Source organism: Montipora capricornis, chromosome 12 (assembly GCF_036669925.1).
Source record: "Montipora capricornis isolate CH-2021 chromosome 12, ASM3666992v2, whole genome shotgun sequence".
Lineage (NCBI taxonomy): Eukaryota > Metazoa > Cnidaria > Anthozoa > Scleractinia > Acroporidae > Montipora > Montipora capricornis.
Genome location: NC_090894.1, coordinates 40,289,938 through 40,299,383, shown reverse-complemented (window position 1 = coordinate 40,299,383; position 9,446 = coordinate 40,289,938). Strand labels below are relative to the sequence as shown.

The 9,446-nt window shown below is 38.1% G+C and overlaps 1 pseudogene; it reads left to right on the top strand.

Moving 5' to 3' along the window:
* The first annotated feature begins 3,697 nt into the window (after nucleotides 1-3,697).
* Nucleotides 3,698-5,036, top strand: LOC138025880 (uncharacterized; annotated as a pseudogene).
* Nucleotides 5,037-9,446: the final 4,410 nt, after the last annotated feature.

Below are 9,446 nucleotides of genomic sequence, written 5' to 3'. Positions count from 1 at the left end.
GAAGGCACTTTATCGCAAGATAAGTGATTAACATTGACAGCTATTTAGAAGTTAAACTTTTATAGGATTGGAGTCTGGTGCTTACTTAACCGACCTATCCATTATGCTATGACACTCGTTTAATCCCTCAGTGTTTCCTGCACTGATATATAGCACGTTTTTGTCCCCCAAAATTTCATGAACGTGTCGAACGTACAGCTTTTTTTTGCTGGTATTTATAACCGATAAAAACTTCATAAAATAGTAGGTAAAGAAACTTTTGAAACAACGCCGCATCGGCGATTTTTTAGAAACAAATTTTTACCCTAAAATTCCTTTCGTCCCAGCACTTCCTTCAAGGCATTATATTTAAAATGCGTTTGTTACTAAAACCAATTCGTCGGTTGAAATCTCACTGGCATCATTGCCAATCTAAGTACAAGATATTAAATGCACCTGTGTTTTGAGGTGGAAAGGTTCAATTCTTTTAAAAAAATATATTTGGTAAAAGAGAGGGCAAACATGGTTATTTTTTGGCCAAAACCTATCATGAACACATTGACCGCGATATCTTATAGACGTTAGAGAATTTTGGAATAAAATTCTACCCACTGCATTATCACCTTATTATGTAAACCTACAAAGAATCTGAACAAAATCTGAGAGGGTCATTGGAGATCATATTTATACTGCATGGTTTTCAGATGGATGCTCTCTTAAGTGATAAGAACAGAACCAACAAGAGGGCCTATAATTATAACAACTTGGAGAAAAGAGTTCACCTTTCACGTTCTTAACTGAAAATTTTAAATTACCGGAAACCGCAGCACACACTGAGAACATTTTGGAACATCATTGCACCACATGCCCTAGCATACCAAATTAATGAGAATGGCAGCAATCATGGGCAAACCTTCAACATACCCAGTGAGTATTTTCTGTTTTTTGGTTTTTGTTCTACTGCGCTTGCGCAGATAGACACTAACCTATAATCTGAAAAAGTTTGTTAACAAATCAATAACCAACAGGGAATCGATAAGTAATTTGTGATGCCCACGAGTTGCAAAAACCGTGACAGGTTCACATGATAATCACATCGCCAATTTTGACCAATCGCACAGTAACCAATAACATACAATCCCGTGTTAGAACTGAGATGTGCTGTGCATAGCACAGAGGAATTGGAGGTGCGATCAGTGGTTTCAGATCTGTTTGTAGCAGGTACGTTTGTAATTCGTTTTTCTGCTGTTAAGATTTCCACGTAAACAGCTGGAGGAACATTAACGTTTTGGAGCGTTACTGACTCGGCAGGCAGGATATTGCAGAATGACTCGTTACTGGTATGCGTCTCCTCGAAAGGTGATGCTTCCTGTACTTTTCCGAATGTTTAGAAATTCTCAAATTGACAGTTCGGTCACAGATCGACCCACTTTGGTCACAGATTGATCCAGTTTGTTCTCAAGCTCGAGCTCTATCACAGTCACAAAACCAGAATACTAAAACCTGCTGTCGATTACAGCAATTTAGTTTACAACCATGTGATGGTGGCAACTCACCAAAGCTCACGATTGTCTCTCCAGCTCGAGCAGAACTTTTAAGTTCACGTATAAATTTGTCATGTTTTAGTAATCGTTTTTATTTTCAATATCTCTTTGGATATCTTGCCTATTGGAATGTTTGTGTTGTGCAGTCCAAAAGTGAGGAGATGCGAAGAATTCGAAATTTTCATCACAAATATTTCAACCAGTTTACTTCGCACAAAATTGTTTTGCCATTTAATGCAGATAACTTGCATTCAAGTAATCTTTTTGGTACTCTCCCCTCTGTAAACATGGCACAATCTTTGAGATATCCAATCCATGGGAATTCTTATGTTCTCGACGCTCTACATGACGATATAAAGATAAAGCTACCCGAATGTGTGAATATTTGCATCGCGAAAATCAATGTGCTGGGAATTGAACGAGATGAATGGCGACGTACACCGCACCTATATGAATGCCATATTTTCTAAGTAGTCTGAAGTGCGATTACTTTTGACAAGGGTTTCTTTTAGTAAACATCTTTTTTATCTTTATGTGACAAACATTCCTGCTATGAGAAATAGCGATGTATCTGAGAAACAATTGAATCACATATGCTAATAAGCACGACTGGAGAACAACAATAAGGAAAGGGAAAGACACTGCAAAGCCAGGAAACGTACCTGTAGAAACCAGGAACCATCTAGGATAAATATTAAGAAGATTTTGAAGTTTATGAAGAAACAAACTGTTCGAAGAAGACTAAAATCAACTCTCAGAAATATGACTCCATCTTCATCCAGACTAAGAAAGATAGCAGCTCATTATAAAACTTGGTATATGGTACATGAACACAGAAGCGATTGTTTTTTCAGTAAATTTTATTGTGGCAGTTTTAATAATACATGTTATGTCTCATTGGGCACTACAGAAGAATTTAACAACAAAAATCGAATCTTCAAGAATCCATTTGATGAGAATTGTTCCTTGAAACTCAAAGTTTCAAATTGTTGGGCAATGTTGTCATCTTTTAATTTTAATAGTACATCAAGCTCCAGTTTTTCTCAGGATAAATTTTCTGTTTCAAGAAAAAAACTTTTAATGTCTGGTGACATTGATAAATTTTGTGTTTCAAGAAAAACACTTTTAATGTCTGGTGACATTGAACTCAATCCAGGACCCTCACACTTAGCTTTTCCTGTAATAACACAAAGGTTCAGCGAGTTAGGTTTAAGGACACTAGACGTTGGTGGTGATGGAGATTGCTTCTTTAAATCTGTTTCACACCAAGTTTTTGGTACTCCAGATCGTCATCTTGCTATTCGAGATGCTGGTATTCAGTATTTGAGGGACCACCCAGAACAATTTATTGAGAGCAATGTTGCACATTCATGGCTGGAGTACGTAAACACTATGTCCAGCCAAGGAACTTGGTGTGCCATGGTCTCATAGTGCAAGCTGTTGCAAATTCACTGGGTATTAGGCTCTATATCATAGAATCCCATGACAATTTTACAGAGAGGACAATCATTGAACCTGCAGTTACCTTACAAGGAGGAATATGGACGATAGACTTAGGTCATGTAAATGACATTCACTATGTCTCTGCAGTTCCAGATGTATTGGAAATATTTAAAACAACAATGGCAAACAATGTTAGAGCTTATATAGCTAATAGTGGCACCAATGAATCTAATAATTCCTCTGCCAGTAATTGCAGAAAGGCTTACTTGCAAAGATATAAGAGAAAAAGGCAGGCCACTGAAAGTACTGAATGCACACAAAAAAGGCTAACCAAATAATGTAGATATGCACAACAACACCGAACTTCACAGAAACAATGTAAAGCAAAACGACTCGCACATTGCAGAAATGCACAGCAACAGAAGACTACAAACAAAAACCATAAACAGGAAAAACCTCATGAAAATCAATCCTATAAAGTGTCTGTAGACAACTTAATTTCAAAGTTCCATACTATTGTTTTAGAAGGTCCACTCTACATTTTTACCTGCTGTGATCAATTATGGTACAAACACAGTGTTTCTCTTGCTGATAAGGTAAGATTATCTCATCCAACTGTTGAATAATACCTCTTAAGTAAAACAAGTGTAGACAACAAAGAGTAGTTATGTGATACATGTAAAAGGCATTTAAAAAAGAATAAAGTTCCACTGTGTGCTGCTATCAATGGAATGCAATTTCCAGCAAAACCACAATTTTTGGACTGAAATGAGTTAGAATGGAGATTACTTGCCCTAAGATTAGCATTTTTCAAATTAATGCATGCCCTAAGAAGAAATCAGTTTAAAATAAGTGGGAATATTGTTAATGTTCCAGCAGATGTCAGCAACACAGTGAACCTGTTGCCTAGGTTAGAAAGTGAAACTGGAACAATTAAAGTAGAATTGAAGAGAAGATTACGGTATAAAAGTTATGCATTATCTTTCAATGTAAGGCCACAGAAAGTAGTGGAAGCAGCCAGTTGGCTTATAAGCAACAGTGACCTTAAAAAGAAGAAGGGGTTATTGTTAACAATGATTGGCAACAAAGTTTTCTAGAGAATATTCCAGTAAGTGACAGTAACACTAAAGATGAATGTCTCAGTCAACGTTTAGAAGATGATGACTGTTTGATAAGATGCAATTCTGAAAAGGATCTTAGAGATGATGAATTATCTACTAATGCAAATAATTGGAATGAGGATGAAGGTGAAATGCCAGCAGGAGTTACAGACACCTTGCTAACAGCTCCAGATTTCCTAGATACTGAACGTGAGAATATTCTGAATGTTGCACCAGCTGAAGGCGGCATACCACTCAGTATATTTAGAGATAAACATTCTGAAGAATTGGCATACCCTGGTATATTTTTAGGTAAAAACGAACTGAGAATGACAAACGACTTGTGCCAGTTCATTATAGTGATATATGTAAATCAGAGCTGAGGCGTTCTGATCGAAGAGCAGCAATGTGTTGAAAAAATATTTTTTTAAACGCTAAAAAATTACAAATGAAGACTACTTTAGGGAAATCACAGATTGCTATGCGAAAATGCAAAGGTGTCAACAGAACTCTGACCGCTGGGTATTTAAAGCAGAAGGGAGCTATAGAAAGACTAGTTCATCTTGATGAGGGCTTTAAATTTTTAAAAGCATTACGAGGCTCACCACCTTATTTTGAAAATGCTAAAAGAGATCTCTTTACAATGATCAGACAGTTGGACCCAGCGACCCCGTTTTGTAGTTTTTCCTCTGCAGAAACACAGTGGATACATGTCTTAAGAATTCTCGGTCAACTAGTAGATGATAAACAATATTCTGATAATGAACTTGAGAACTTACATTGGGAACAAAAGTGCAGATTAATTCAAAGTGATCCAGTGACCTGTGCAAGACATTTTGATTACCAATTCAATCAATTTTTAAACCATTTTCTTATGAGTAGTACTGCACCATTAGGATCTCTTATAGATTGGTTTTATAGAGTTGAATATCAGCAAAGAGGTTCACCTCATATACGGAGGACGTTCTAATGCTGTGTTTGCAATCAGTTAAAAAACTTAAATCAAGCAAAAGTTGTCTAGACAAAATGTCCATTATGAAGATATTCTGCAGTGGCAATTTCAGCCTGACTTTTACCCCATAATCCTTTGTAAGCTGCAGTTTGTCTGACAAATGTCCTCTCCGCAACATTTTGACACCTTTAAGTATTGTTTATTTTAGACCAAGGAATGCTATAAAGTTGCAGATTTGTGAACTTCTGATTTATGGCAAGGGGTAAATTAAATTAAATTGTATCAAAATTGTGATAAACTATTAAATATATGCTTAAATACCAGGTTGTTTTTTGTTGCAGAGAGGACATAATATTCTCAAAGTTTAATCTGTTGATGAAAATCAATTCTTTTTTTTATGCTTCAAAAAGTGTCACTGCTGTGATAAGTTTTATTATTGGTCATTACGGACGGTGCCTACTATTGTTATAGCGCATACGTTCTGCGCATCTCCAGATTCTCAGGTTTTCCATCGGTGATGCTTACTAATGCAGGAATATTTTTTGCGCGGTTTAAAACTATGCAGAAAAGGTAGATCTTCGTAAGTACTCTTGGTATCCAAAAACAAATTGGGAGTAACCATGCATTCTTTAGAGATAATTAAGCTTCAATTCCAGAAAGAACGCCATACATTCCTTTGTATTTTGGAGCTTTTAACAAATATTGTTCATGGATTATCTTTGAAAAATGTGTGGTTACCCCCAATTTTCTTTTTAGATTTCAATAACACTTCTTAAGATCTACCTTTCCTGCATAATCATAAATCGGGGCAAAAAAAAACTTGCCCTATCAAACTGGTTTAATTCATTCTCTGTTCATAAAATGCTCCTACAAGATGTTTTGCAACTGAGCATGTGCAGTGAGGAGGAACTGTATTCTGGGAAATCCCCATTGCCATGTGCTTCAGGAACTTCACCTGTTTATCACAGATGAAAGCACTTTCAAGTTTTCAGCAATGAATCCAAATACTAAAAGAAGTAAAAAGCTTAGAAAGAGTTTTAAAAAGATCCAGAAAAGCTAGCAGTTTACCTAAAAAAGGATAGAGAACGAGTGAAGAAGCAGTATCATGAAAAAATGGCCAAGTTGTCTGTGGAGGAGAGAGAGATGTTAAAAGAAAAGGATCGGTTAAGGAAGAAAAAGGAGAGAAAACGTAAAAGAAGTGAGAAAGCAAAAAAGTCAGGTTGCCAGAATAAGTTTGTTGCCTCTACAAGTCTGTTTATAAGCCCTCAAAGCCTTGGTAAGGCAGTACACCGAGTAAAAAGCAGCCTGCCAAAGAGCCCTAAGAAAGTCCCAGTGGTGATCTCAAAAATTGTGGAAGATCTATCACCAAGAAAGCGAAAAGCAGTTCTTAAAGCTTGTGACAATTCTTGTAAAAGAAAGAAGCTTGACAGTGTTGAAAGGAAGAAGTGGTCTGATGCTCTTAGGGTGGTACGTTACTGGAGTGATGGAGAAGGATCACAATTCAAGAATCGATACCTTTCAAGTTTACTCTACCATGAGGAAGACTTCAATTGCAAAGCCACCTGGAGTTTCTTTGAAACTGCTCATGGCAAAGGTCCAGTAGATGGAGTAGGAGGAGAAGTTAAAAGGGCAGTGTGGCGGTCAATCCTTCAAAACAACACAGTGGTCACAAATCCAGACGAATTTGTGCAAGCTGCCCAAAAATTGTACAAGAAGGTCAAAATTGTTCATGTCCCAAAGCCAGAAATTCAAGAAGAAAGAGGTAAACTGCAATCCCTCAAACCCACTCTGTCCACTTTGCTGCAAGGGCCAGTGCCTCCACTCTAGCTGTTGCCAAGAATTCACAGTTTTTTTTTCAAAAAGATGTCTGCTAAGAGCATATCTTGATTAAAGATGAGAAAGATAACACAACACTGCCAGCCTCATCAAACCCTCCAATACATAGCCAGCCAGTGGTATCAGGAGACAAGGGAGCTCAAACACTTCAGGAAACGTCTGCTAGGAACAACATCTTTGTAGAATATGGCCTACCACAGTCACTTAATCAATCTCTTGCAGCATTTGCAACCTTTTCCTTACCTTGCTACGCAGATCCTTTGGTAAGGTTACTTGTTAGTGATACAAGTACCTTCAAAGGCAGCCAGACTGCAAAACAGTCGTATTTTTTGCGAACGCAAGAGACGCAGTAAATATTTAGACGAAAGTGGTATTTTGAGACGCGGTAAATATTCCAACGAAAGGTCTGGAGTGAGTGTAGAAACGGCGAGGGAGAATGGGGAGAGACGTGAAAAAATACGACTGTTCGCTATGCATATATTAAATTCGTTCAAAATTACCAGCAACGGGAAATTCCCTTGGTTTATTTCTGACACAGCCTGTCATCAAATGTCTATCACACCTCATCAAAAAGATATAGACGCCGTATCAGTTTCACAGTAAAGCAGTAGCCTCGCTGGAAAATGGACAACGTGGTCTTGGTATGAAGAATGCTCGCCTCTCAATAAGCAGTGTTCTCCACAAGTCACAAGTTTTAATATTTTAGGTTTATTTAACACAATTTCTAGTGTTCTCAATCACTGTCAAAAATCCCACGTTATTGAAATATTATAAATTAACATTCATGCCTAGATGATCACTTCGGAATTTCCGGTGTCTGTTACGTTCTCTAATTGATTTGTTTTTCACAATACCCTTAATATTTAGGAAACGAAACCGACAATTACCAGTACTTCAGTTCATGCAATCAACGCTTGCGAGCGATCTAAGATTTGTTTTCAAATCGGAGCAAAAAAAAGCTGTGGAATCGCCTCTCAAAGGAAGAGATGTTTTTGGTGTGCTGCCAACGGGCTTTGGAAAAAGCCTGATATTTCAGCTGTTTGTTTTGGCGAAAAACAGAGCCTCCAACTCGTCAAATGCATCTTCAGTCGAACGCCCGACAATTCTTGTCATTTGTCCGCTCAAAAGCATTATGGAAGAGCAGATAACATCAAATAAGTTTAGCCTTTCTGCCGCTGACCTAACATTTCCAAACTGCGTTTTAAAACAACCGCAAAATCTGCAATTGTCACACGCTGTCGCTTCTTTTGGTTTTCTTCCTCTACGTGGGGCGGGTTTTTTCGGTGTTGACTCATTGAACAGAAAAAACAAACGTGTTTCCTTTCCAAAACACCACTGAATCGAACGTACGAAACTTCACGCCTTCCGAATAGCGAAGAGAAAACGACTGAACATGACAACACAACTAATTTCCCGCGAAAATAAGGCATACAATGTATCAAATTTAAGATGTGGTTGGAGCTGTCAAACAATTCTGACACCTTAGTGACATTATACGAACCCCTGCTTAGAACAAATATGTTGTATGAAAAGCCAACAGTCGGTTTCTCGCCTCACAATGTGAGGCTCGCGCGCTTCACACATGAGGATCACGCTTACGGCACTTCGCGCCCTCCGGAAATAAAAGAAAACGACTGTTTTGCAGTCTAAAGGGAGCAGTCTTGTTGATCAAAGTGCTTTAAGGCATCTTTATGGCAATGGTAAAACTGATGAGAACTTTCTCTCTAACTTCATCATAGATGAGTATCTCCTTCTTTTACAGAAAGCAAGTGAAGTAGATGGTCTTCAAACAAAGGTCAACTGTTGGGAACAGTTCGAGAGCGGATCCCTGTCAATGCTCACTCAACTGTTGCAAAAAAAAGGGAGAGGTTAAAGAGCAAGATGTGATCTTGGTACTTTGCAGTCCCATAGGTAGCAAGCACTGGTCCCTTCTTGTTGTCCAGCCTCAACAAAAGCTTCTTCCTGTTCTGGACAGTCTCCCAGGAGATTTTGTCAAGCCAAGTGCGAATGCAGCCATCAACAAAATGTGCAATGCTCTACAACAAGCTGATGAGAGTTTTGACAAACGTCACTGGAAGTTCTACACCAACAACCACAATGATGTTCCAGTCCAAGGGAATGGTTATGATTGTGGTGTTTTCTCTGTATGCAAGATACCTGGTTAGCAAAGGATCGATGATAAAGCAGTTTGATAATCCTGATTTCAGGAAAAGCATGATCCTTGAGCTTCATGAGAAAAAGATGAATCCCATCCCAGCTGAGCCAATCAAACCCGATGAGTATTATGCTATTGACTACATCAACAATTATTACTTTGGTAGAGTTCTAGAAGCCAAATCAAATGGCTTCATCAAGTTCAAGTTTTTGCACAGTGCCGGTCGTAACAAACATGATTGGCCCAGAAGAGATGACATTGATGATGTACGTGTTTCTCGCATTTTTTATGGGCCAGTGCATCTGGAGGGCAATAGGCCTTTCGTAATTACAGAGCATGAGGAAGTTGAAAAAATATTTTTGGCACCTAAAAAGCAACTGTTTTGAAGTTTTTGCCAAGACACAACCAACAGCACTTCTTGAGCAAATGTCTTCCAC